Raw genomic sequence first — 11886 nt, 5'->3', positions numbered from 1 at the left:
CGCATCGTGAAGATGTTGCGGTACTCGAGGTCCACTTCGAGGATATAGCCCGTAGGCGAATCTAGTGCGATGGATGATACGTCAAAATTTGACACATCGTCGACCCATCGAAAATCAGCATATGCAGCGGTTGACACATTGCCCATCCCGTACAAATTATTTACATCAAAGTACATCAAGTACGATGATGGTTTCGATGATCGTATGACTCCATGTACTTTTATAGCGCGAGCGTATCTACCCGAACATTGGCTCAGACCACCGCGTATACCACGTTCGATAAACATAACCATGTCGATGTCTGTAAGCAACTCGAACGTGATCTTTGTATGCTTCAACATGGCGTCACACGTGTATCCGGGGAGAGTATAATAATACGCGGGGTCGAGTCCGTAACTTTCGATACATTTATCTCGAAAGTTTTCGAAAATGTCGGCTAATAACAAGACATCAATTTTAAGGTACAAGTCGCTATATTCGCCTAGCGTCCGAATGGAGAATCGCGTCCAGACGTTCTCGGCGTGCGCGTAATCGCTCTCGGATACAGTTTCACCAGTCAAGGAACTGTAAAATGATTCGCGCGATGGTAAACACGTATCATGCAACCTGTCGACGGAATCGATGTATTCGTACGGAAATACACCTTTTCGCGTTAACAAATTGAAATTTTCTGTTGATAAATTTTGAAATTCCGATTTCAAAATTTTGAGTTTATCTTTGTCCAAAAATGATGCCAATTTATCGAGACTCGATGCGAGAAATTTGTATGAATCAATGAAACGTAATTTTATTTGATTTTTTGATTCTTCTTTTTCTTTAAGATCAACACTTTTGGTAAACGAAATATATTTTTCCTTGGTTATCGGTAATAACTCGATTTTCCCTTCGAACGCTGTGGCTATTTCCTCGATAATAAAATGAGAATCGTAACCGGATAAATTGTGAAACACTATCGGAATGCAAAAAGAATCTTTATAATTTAGATTACAATTTGAGTGTGCAGGACCTCTGTACCGCCCAGTCAGATGGCAATGATCGCGAACGCGTGTATCGTCTTGCGCAAACGGCTTCTCGCATATATGACAACGAGTGGCGCTATGGAATTTCTCCCACTCATCGGATGTTAAATTTACCATGGGGACATTTGTTTTTAAAATATTCTTAACGCGAATTGCTAAATTTTTAAGGTCTGCGACGAACCATGCTATACAATCAACGCTACGACGTGAATGATACGTCGATAATGAGTCGTCGTACGAACAATGTACATAATAAGCTAAACTAAATACCCGATGGCGTTGATATAATTTTTCTTCTTTCGTCTTGGCCAGGACGCATTCCAAGTCGGCGTAGACCACAAATGGAAGCCGCTCCTTCCGATTAGGGTTGCTGAACTCGAGCCACTTGTCCTTGTCGCTCGGCAATCGGACAGCGCAGTCGTTTAGCTTTCCGCAATCGACCGTATGCGACTGCAACTTGTTGTCCGAACTAAAATAATGAAGGCATCTGTAAAAGAAAAAAAATTTTTTATCATAACATTTTTTATATAAATTATAATTTTCAAATAATATAAAATAAACTTACCGATCACAGATATATCTTTGACCATTGTGTTTGCTCAATTGCGAGCTCACGAGCCGGGATAAATTCTTGATCCAAGCGAAATGTCCCACGCTGTTGCCGTCTTCAGTGTACAGCAGATTCACATGCTTGTCCCGTTTCTGCTGCGAAAGACGTATCGGGACAATGTTTTTGTCTTCGATGTCGTACACATTGATTGAAATGTTATTTGCAAGTTCAAATTTCTTAATCTGATTCACAGTCACTGGAAACTCAATGTCCCGGAGATTCAGCACTGTCGCGTAATGCGGGTACGATGATTCCCGTTCCGCATGACTTTCGGCGGGATACAGAGCGGCGACCACTACCCACGCGAAACACGCATTGTCCTTTGATTGCACGTTAACCACCGCTCTCTTCATCATAATCTCCCGCGGTAACTTGATGTGACATCCCGCGCGCATGGGATTGTACTTGTTTATATTTACAGTCAAGTTCAGTATTCGCGACAATGCCCACCCGCTATCGCGTTCCTGAAACTCTTCCAGAGACGCTAGGGTGGACTCGATAACGCGCTGTTCGTACCACTCGCGTAAATCAGATGTGCGAAAGAATTCATAGTTTCTCGTATTCACACTTTTATTCGCGTGTTTATCACCCGACACAAATTCGCCGTTGAAAATAGTGTTCACTTTTACACTGTTGTGTTTTTTTAAAGCGTCCTGCACATGTTCCAACACAATGTCTTTGGCGTCATCGAGAAATTGGCGTGGTTCAATGTGATTATAGTTTATCACCGCATCAGTCGATACGCGACTCTCGAACGCCGTATAAATTTCGCGCCACACAAGTGCATTTTGACGCGCACTACATCCAGCACCCGCGTGTACGAAACGTCCACGTACCGAATTTTTCAAACCTTCGAGGCGCGCGATCCGAGCAATCAGTGATTGTCGATTTCCGTTTGATAATCGCGGCCGTTTGATTCGACTTTGCTCTTCCAGCGACTCGATGTACTCGTCGCATCGTTGCTCCCACACAATGTAGTTTTCCAATGAATCAAGCAAAGCGGATTGTTCTCGCAAAATTTGCTTCTCCATATTGCTAACGTACACTTGCAAAATTTAGCTTTTCTAATGACAGGTCTGATGCACTTTAGCTACTGGTGGGGTGCGTCTCTCTATCATGATTTATATATCGTCTCATGTATTGTTTTATCATCGAACATTCTAGAACGATTTCATCTTACAAAAAATTCCCCGTAGTACCATGTGCAATTTGGCCTTGATAATTTCACGTTTTGTCACGTACATTTGAAAAATCTAACGTGATTGCATCAGGGGCAGCCTTACATCGGTGCCCGATTTTAGCGCTTTCAGCTAAATCTTTGTCTAGGGATGATGCATGTTTTAACCTTGGCGGTTATTTTTTCGCTATTTGTCACATACATTTGAATAATTTTGGTGCGATTGCATCAAGCGCAGCCATACATCGGCGCTCAATTTTAGTAAATTCAGCTAAATCTTTGTCTAGGGATGATACACATTTTAACCTTGGCAATTATTTTTTCACTATTTGTCACGTACATTTGAAAATTTTAACGTGATTGCATCAGGCGCAGCCGTACATCGGCGCTCGATTTTTACAAATTCAGCTAAATCTTAGTTTCGATGCAGATCTTAACCTTGAAAATTTCCCGTTTTGTCACGTACATTTGAATAATTTTGACGTGATTGTATCAGGAGCAGCCGTACATCGGCGCTCGATTTTAGCAATTTCAGCTAAATCTTTGTTCCGAAGATGATGATGTCATCGCAGCCATACATCAGCGCGACAAAATTTTGGAGGAAATTAAAATGTTGCGTCAGCAATAATCCCCCCTACATCGCAATTTGGGATACTATTTGAATTGATATTGATTCTAATACGATTGCAGTATTGCATCAATCGCGTGTGTGAAAAGTTCACCGCTGAAGAAATATGAATTTCTACGTTCCGATTCGAAACGGTGAAACTCCACCGTGTAAGAAACAGAAATGCGACACGTAAGTTTAAATCGTTTAAAAAATTTTTTGCTTATTGATTTTTAATATTGTTGTCTAATTATTTATATTTTTATAGTATTCAGCCTCGTCGTGCGGCTCGCATACTTGGAAGAAGGTACGCTCTAACCCCGACGTCGTACAAGTATTTGGACATTGGAATAAGCGTTGGAGCTGTATCGTACGTGGAACTGATTCTCGGTGATAATCGAGGCAATCAAATAGTGTTGTCCTTTTCAACGTGGAATTTGTTGATGCGGAAGCAAGCAGACGTTGAACAATTTCTACAATCGACTGCTCCCCCATTAAGAATTGGAGATTTAACGATTGAAATGTATCAATCGAAAATTGTAAAACTCACATTATGCGAAAATTCTTTGTACATGAAACCAGAAACATTATTACATTTATTTAATTTTAAAAATTGTATCGATCATATGCACAATTGGTTATGCGAGAATACGTATCTCGTAAATGAAAAATTTAAACAATTTAAAACTGTATTACAACGTAATAATATTACTATTGTATGCGATGCTGTAAAAACGATACGTGAGAGTGATGTCTTTGACAGCGAATCATTGATCGATTGCGAATTATTAACATGTGCTGTAAATGATATTCTTTACGATGCGTGCAATAAATAATTATTTTTATTCAATCTATGATTTTATTTCTTTCCTTCCATACGAATAAGAATAGTCGACAATTTTTCTCAACACGCTCCGCCAAAGATGTAGAGAAATGCTGAGGTAGATGAGACGCGATGCTCTAATTGGAATGAGACGCGAGATATTAAAAAGATATATAATGAAGAGGAGTCTGCGACATTAGAATATTATTTCGTTGTTCTTTGCGTTTCGTTAGTCTTGTGTGTTACGTTAGTGCAATGGCCGAAGAAGACGTAATTTTCATCGATGATGAAGACGAAGATGTAATCATCATCAACATTGAAGACGAAGATGTTATTATCGTTGATGAGGACATTGAGGAGGTTGTTATAGTCGAAGATGGAAATCAAATGGATGTCGATGGCTCTGAGGAAGAATCCGAAGAGGAGGAAATACCATCCTTAGTGGATTCAGATTATGCCAGTGATAATGATGAAGAATTAAGACTGAAAAAATTTAAACATTTAAACGTGATGGAAATAAATAATCTGGATGTTACTATAAAAATGTGTCGCATTAAATATTATTATTACGATATGGAAGAAGGAACTAAGTATTGTTCCGATTGTTTTTTAAGGTCAGCATCATCATTTCACAACGTATACTCCGTTCGAAAACATAAAACGGATTATTGTGCTCTATTAATGGGCACTTATTGCAAAGAGTGCAAGAAAAATTTACATCAAATATTACCATGCAATATGTGCCCCATTTGCACAAATTAAATAAATGGATAACATTGTAAGTATTATTTTTATATTAAATAAATTATTATAAAATAATTATTAAAATCTAATAAAATGTGTCTTTTTTCTGTTACAGGAGCGGAAGTCCCTCAGCCCGACACATCGTTCCTTCCAGGAGTGACCATCCCCTGACCCCCACCCCCGCACCCCCAAATTATTTTTATTATATTTTATATTTTATATTATTATATTATATTATTATATTTTATATTTAAATCGTAAAAATTATAATCATAATTTTAAGTACATACACACACACACACACACACAAAATGTATAAAAACACGTACACATTTAAATAAATTTTATTTAATTTTAATTCAGAAAAAAATCTAATTATTTACGCACCTCTCCTCGCGTTCCCATCCCTGCGTTAGTTATAAGCATCACGATATCGTTCTCTCTCGTGCGTTAATCTTAAGTCTATCTTTCACGATTAGAATTAGTAATCTCTCTCGCACGCGCTAGTTGTAAGTCTATCTCTTTCTCTCATGCTTAGAATAAGTAATCTCTCGCGCTATGACACAGAAAAAATGTATAACAGATTTTAAAATAAATGTTGTTTCAATAAAAAAAAATGTGATTATTTACGCGTCTCTCCTTGAGTTCCGTCCCTTGCGCTATCTCTCTCGCGCACTAGTTATAAGTATCGTGATATCTCTTTCTCGCACGCGTTGTCTTCGCGCTATCGTTCTCTCTTTCGCGCGCTAATTGCAAGTCTCGCGATATTATCGTTGTCTCTCTCGCACGTGTTGTTTTGCGTTATCGTTCTCTCTCTTTCATATACTCGTTGCTCACTTACCTTTGCGTCGTCCTTCTCCCACCTATACGTCATCCTTGTCCCACGTTAACGCCATCCTTGTCACACTCGTAGCACTGTCCTCTTCACACACTTTGCACTGTCTTTTCTCATACGTAGCGCTGTCCTTCTGACACCACCGTCCATCGGTCGCGTCGCGGATCCCCCTTCACTGTGCGGACCCCCTCGCCCATCGCTCGCGCCGCTGATCTCCCTTCACCGCGCGGACCCCCTCGTCCATCGCTCGCGCCGCGGATCCCCCTTCCCCGCGCGTGACGTCACCCCCCCGCGCCGCGGTTCCCCCTTCCCCGCGCGTGACGTCACCCCCCCGCACCGCGGTTCCCTCTTCCCCGCGCGTGACGTCACCCCCCCGCACCGCGGTTCCCCTCGCGCCTCACCTCCCCTGAGAGGTCCTGGATTAGAACTCTCCTATAACAACTACTGATGGGGCGTACTCCCTCCCCAGCAAGTGCTAGCAGAAGCGAGGCCAGGCCAACAGCGCGAGAAGACATCTCTGCGCGCACGTCGGGTGTGAACCACGCCTGGCTCGAGAAGGAGAGCGCTCTGGACCATGAGGAGGAATCCATCGACGTCAACTCCATCGACGGGGAGGAGACCCGTGAACCCGCCGAGGATGACAACATTTCCGTCACCAGCTCGGTGGCGGAAAATATGGTTGCGGAGCAGCAAGCGGAGGCGCGTGAACGCCTAAAAGAAGAGGAGGCCGCGCGTCATAAGAAGAAGGAAGAGAGGGAGAGGAGAGCGGCAGAGGCGCTCAAGCCGGATCCCCCAATCAAATCCGCGAGGTGGCGGAAACTCCTCGAACAAGAGGAGGAAGTGGAGGACACCCTCCAACAGGAGCCGACGGAAGCGATCGCGGCGCAACTACTGGAGCACTCCGCCATCCTTTTTAAAGTGGCGGACTGCTCCAATAGGATGAAAGGTACGCTCATCAAGCAGATGAAGGACACTGCTTCGAGCTGCCACGTCTGTAATGACGAGGAGGATTCGCGAAGGCGAGAAAACGGAACTCAAAGAGTTCCGAGAGGAGCTCTACAAACTCCGAGAGGAGAACAGGGAGCTGAGGAGGGAAATAAAGTGCATGAAGAACGCTCCTCCTCCTCCCCCTCCAGCCTCTCGCCATTCCTCAGAGAGTCGAGTGAGAGGAAGAGGAGACGGATCATCGACTCGGAAGAGGAGATGGACACTGGATCTCCTCCCCGTCTTTAAACGAGAGATCCGGAGGTTGAACCCACCTCCCTCCCATCTAGGAAGGAAAAGACAGAGGGGGTCATTGATCTGGGGGAAAAAGAGTTTCCCCCGCTGATGAAGAAAGGCCCCGTCAGACAGACGGGGCCACCGCTCAAGGGGGTGCCTCGCTCATTGGAGGCGTTCCCCCCCGGTATGCCCGAGGAGGCAAGGGCAGAATTTAACAAATTAATGGACCAGAAGGATGCAATCTTGGCACTTCTGGACCCCATTATGACACAGATGGAGACGCTGAGGCTCTCCAGGACTAAGCCTATGTCAGTTAAAACCACTCCAGTCCCGTCCCTCCCTCCCCCCGTCATCGGGAAAGAGGCTAAAGCCTCCAACCCTCAAGGAGTGAAAGGCGGGACCAGAACAGGGCTGTCTCCGTAATCCCCTCCGAAAAGACGAAGGGAACAAGCGGAGGCAACAAGAAAAAGAAGAAAGAGAAGGCGGGCGGAGGACAAGATCCACCCGCAACCGAAACACGGGCGACTCCAGGGGAAAAAGGAGGAGCTTCCTCCTCCAAATCCCAAGGGAGTCAGCGGGGCCCGGCCGGATGACAAACGAAGTCCTCCGCTGCCACAAGAGGGGAGAGACCTCTACCCGTTAAAACGGGAAAAAGCCTCGCTCTCTCACAGTCCACTCCTCCGCCTCCCCCGTCAACGGGAGAAAAGGAGGAGTGAACAAAGGTGGTCGGGTAAAAAATCCGCAAGGCCACCAAGGCGGGAGGCAATCGTGCCGCTGGGGCACCAGCCCCTCCGCCTAAGACAGCGGCGTCCGGGACTTCTCCCCCGCCTGGTGGGGGAAAGAAGAAAGGACGAAGGAGAGTCCCCCGAACGGCCGCGGTAGTCCTGTCGTGTCCACCCGGCGCGCTCAAGGAGACGTTGGGACTGGCAATGGACAAGATAGACCTTGCCAGTCTCAACATTGACGGCTTGGAAGCCAGAAAGGCCGTCACGGGTGCCCACCTGTTCGAGGTTGGGGGCCCGGACAACAAGGTCAAGGCGGATGCCCTGGCTGCCAAGATGCGTGAGGTCCTCGCGGATAAGGAGGGGGTGAGGATTTCCCGCCCCTGTCCTACGGCGGAGTTACGCATCCGCGACCTCACCGAGGACATCGAGGAGGAGGACGTGCTGCGCGCAGTGGCCTGTGCCGGTGAATGTGATTCCACCCTGGTCAAGGTGGGACTTGTTAAATCCACCGGCAGAGGTCTTAGCACAGTTTGGGTGCGCTGCCTACTTGCCGCAGCCAATAGGCTAGTTGCCGCAAAAAGGCTGCGAATAGGGTGGGTAAACACCCGAGTGGAAGCGCTGGAGAATAGGCCACTCCAGTGCTTCCGTTGTATGGAGAAGGGCCACGTAAAGGCCCAATGCTGCGGCGACAAAGACCGCAGCAAAGATTGTTACAGGTGCGGGAGCCCTGGACACATAGCCCGGGAGTGCACGCTACAAGTGCACTGTCCGGTGTGTGCCGACATGGGCGGACCACAGAGCCGGCTCCCGCATCTGTAAAGCGCCCAAGAAAAAGAAGAAGGGGGAAGCTGCTATACAGCCCCCCCAGAACAAGCAGGGCACCGGGAAGGCGAATTCCTCCAAGGAGGAGAAGAAGAAGAAACCTCCCGTCCCTCTTCAAAAAGAGGACAAGCGGGAGGAGGCACCTCCACTCTCCTCTACGTCGAGGGGATGATGGAGGTGGAGCCTCTGGAACAGAGGATTCCCAGGAGGAGGCAGGGCAAAACGCCCGAGGAAGTCCCCCCACCGAGTGACGGTGAGGGGGACAATCAGATGGAGGCAGAGTCGGAGGAACTTGATCGCCAAACTTAGATATGGCGGTCAAGGTTAAGTTCCTTCAGGCCAACCTTAACCACGCCAGTCAGGCGCAGAATCTATTCTTTCAAAGCCTGGCTGAGCGTGGTATCGGGTTGGCCATTGTCGCCGAACCCTACAAAGTCCCAATGAAAGCCACTTGGCTGGGGGACAATAGGGGTTCGGCGGCAATAGGGATCGGCGCCGCAACGAACGATTCCCCCCCTCTCCAGCTGATTGGGAGAGGGGACGGATTCGTGGCAGCTAAGTGGGGGCCCACTATAGCAGTTAGCTGCTATGCCCCCCCGAGTTGGAGTCGTGCCCAATTTGACTCGTTCCTTGAGCGGCTGGAGGATGTTGTAAGAGACATCCCCCCTGCTAGCCCGCTCATAATAGCCGGAGACTTTAACGCAAAGTCTCCGGCATGGGGCGAGTCGAGGCAGGACGTCAGGGGAGTTACCCTGGTGAGGTGGGTGAATTCGCTCGGCCTACACATCTTAAATGTAGGCCGGGCGAGCACATGTATCAGGCCCCAAGGGGAGTCGATCGTCGACTTAACGATCGGCTCCGATGGGGCCAAGAGACTGATACGGGGATGGCGCGTGGTGGGTGATTCGAGGGGGGAAACCTTCTCGGATCACCAGTATATTGAGTACGCACTAGATACCACGCGCCATCAGGTACAACACCCACCTCAAAAGGGGGGGGGGGTCACCCAAATGGGCCCTTACGAAGTTGGACCCCGAACGGCTAGAGGAGGCCCTTATGGCCGTCAGCTGGGGTCTACCGGAGGGAGATGGAGACATTCTCCGGGAAGCGGAGTGGCTGCGCGGGACGATGCGTCAAGTTTGCGACGCTGCCATGCTCCGCGTAGCCGCGCCCCGCCCGCGTCGGGCCGTCTATTGGTGGACGGAGGAGATAGCGCAACTCAGGCGCTCCTCCGTCCAGGCCCGACGAGCCCTCTCCCGTTTCCCCCGAGGGAGAAACGAGGAGAGACGTGAAGAGGCCTTGGCCGCCTACAGGGCAGCAAGACGCGCCCTGAGCGCCGCCATCAAGAGATCCAAGACCAGTTGTTGGAACGAACTACTACTGTCCCTCAACACAGACCCATGGGGGCGTCCTTATAAGATTATACTTAACAAGTATAGAAATTGGGCGCCCCCGGTGACGGAGTCGCTGGACCCATCCGTCCTCCAGAATGTCGTGGACACCCTCTTCCCAATCGAGGCAGAGGGGTCCACACTCAACTGGGGTCCCGGTATAGAGGGGCCCCATGAGCTTACGGAGGACGAGGAAATATCCAACGACGAACTCCGGCGCGCCGTCAAACGGGTGAAGTCAGGGAAGGCCCCTGGCCCGGACGGCGTGCCCGGAAAGATATGAGTCTGGGCCCTGGATTACCTGGGAGAGCGTCTGAGGCACTTATTTAACAAGTGTCTCAGACAGGGCGCTTTCCCCCAGCAGTGAAAGCAAGCCAAGCTGGTCCTGCTTCCCAAGGAGGGCAAGGAGGCAGGCACCCCGTCGGCATATAGACCGATATGCCTGCTGGACGAGGTCGGCAAAATCTTTGAGCGAATCATCGCTGACCGACTCGTCCAGCATATGTCCCGGGAGGGGGATCTCCACGAGGAGCAGTATGGCTTCCGTGAGGGACGATCTACGGTAGACGCAGTAAAACGCGTCAGGTCCCTCACGGAGGCCGCAGTGACGGAGGGCAGGATGGCAATGGCGGTGTCGTTAGACATCGCAAACGCCTTTAACACCCTGCCCTGGGACACCGTCGGGGATGCTCTGATGGAGCGAAGAATCCCCAAATACCTCGTGGAGATCATACGCCAATACTTCCGGGACAGACATCTGGAGTTCGTCACGAAGGACGGACTCCAGAGCCGACGGGGATTTCGGTGCGGAGTTCCACAGGCGTCGGTACTTGGCCCCCTATTGTGGAACCTCGCGTATAACCGGATACTTTGCCTTCCTCTCCCCCGCGGCTGCCACGCCATCTGTTATGCAGATGACACACTAGTGGTGGCCGTGGGGGACGGCTGGGGGGATACGGCGGCCAAGGCCGAAACGGCGGTGGCAGCCGTGGTACGTGGATGGTATGGGTAGTCGGTATGGGTCTCAAGGTGGCGGGCAAAAAGACACAGGCGCTATACTTTTATAGCAGAGCCTCAGGTCGACCACCGGAGATCCATATCCGGGTTGGAGACACCTCGATCCTGGTAGGAGATCGGCTAAAATACCTCGGTCTCCTACTGGACGGTCAATGGAAGTTTGGGCATCACTTTAATGCCCTTACTCCCAAGGTGGAGCGCTTTGCCAAGGCACTTGGCAGGCTCCTACCAAACCTTAGGGGTCCGGACGGTCGGGTTCGCCGCATCTACATGGGCACCGTTAATTCGGTGGCCCTTTACGGATGTCCCGGGCGTATGGGCGGCGAACCTCGCTGCCATGCGACGCGCAAAGGATAATTTCCGGCGCGTACAGCGAAGCATGACAGCGAGAGTAACGAGGGCTTACCGCACGGTGTCCGGTGCGGCGGCCATGGTCCTGGCAGGATGGCCTCCCCTGGAGTTCCTCGCAAACATGTACGCTGAAATCTATCAGCGCGAGCGGGAACTCCGGGAGGGGACGGGCAGAGCACTGCCAGCCAAGGTCAAGAAGATCGTTCGGCTCCATGAGCCCGGCAGTCCATGATCGAGAGGTGGGACGCCCACCTCTCGGATCCCGCAACTGCGGGTGCCAGGACTGTCGGGGCCGTCTGGACCTGTCTAGCCGAGTGGCTGGACAGGGCCCAGGGAGAGGTGTCATTTAGGATGACACAGGTGCTCACCGGGCATGGCTGCTTTGGTGAGTACCTGTGTCGTATAGGCAAGGAGAGCACCACGGCTTGTCACCACTGCGGGGAAGGAAGAGACACGGCGCAGCACACGTTGGCGGATTGCCCGGCGTGGGATACGCTGCGCCGTGATCTCTGTAATGAGGTCGGCCAGGACCTCTCGCTGCCGA

The sequence above is a fragment of the Camponotus floridanus genome, unplaced genomic scaffold (assembly GCF_003227725.1).
Source record: "Camponotus floridanus strain SB8 unplaced genomic scaffold, Cflo_v7.5 scaffold132, whole genome shotgun sequence".
Lineage (NCBI taxonomy): Eukaryota > Metazoa > Arthropoda > Insecta > Hymenoptera > Formicidae > Camponotus > Camponotus floridanus.
This window is presented reverse-complemented; position numbering follows the sequence as displayed.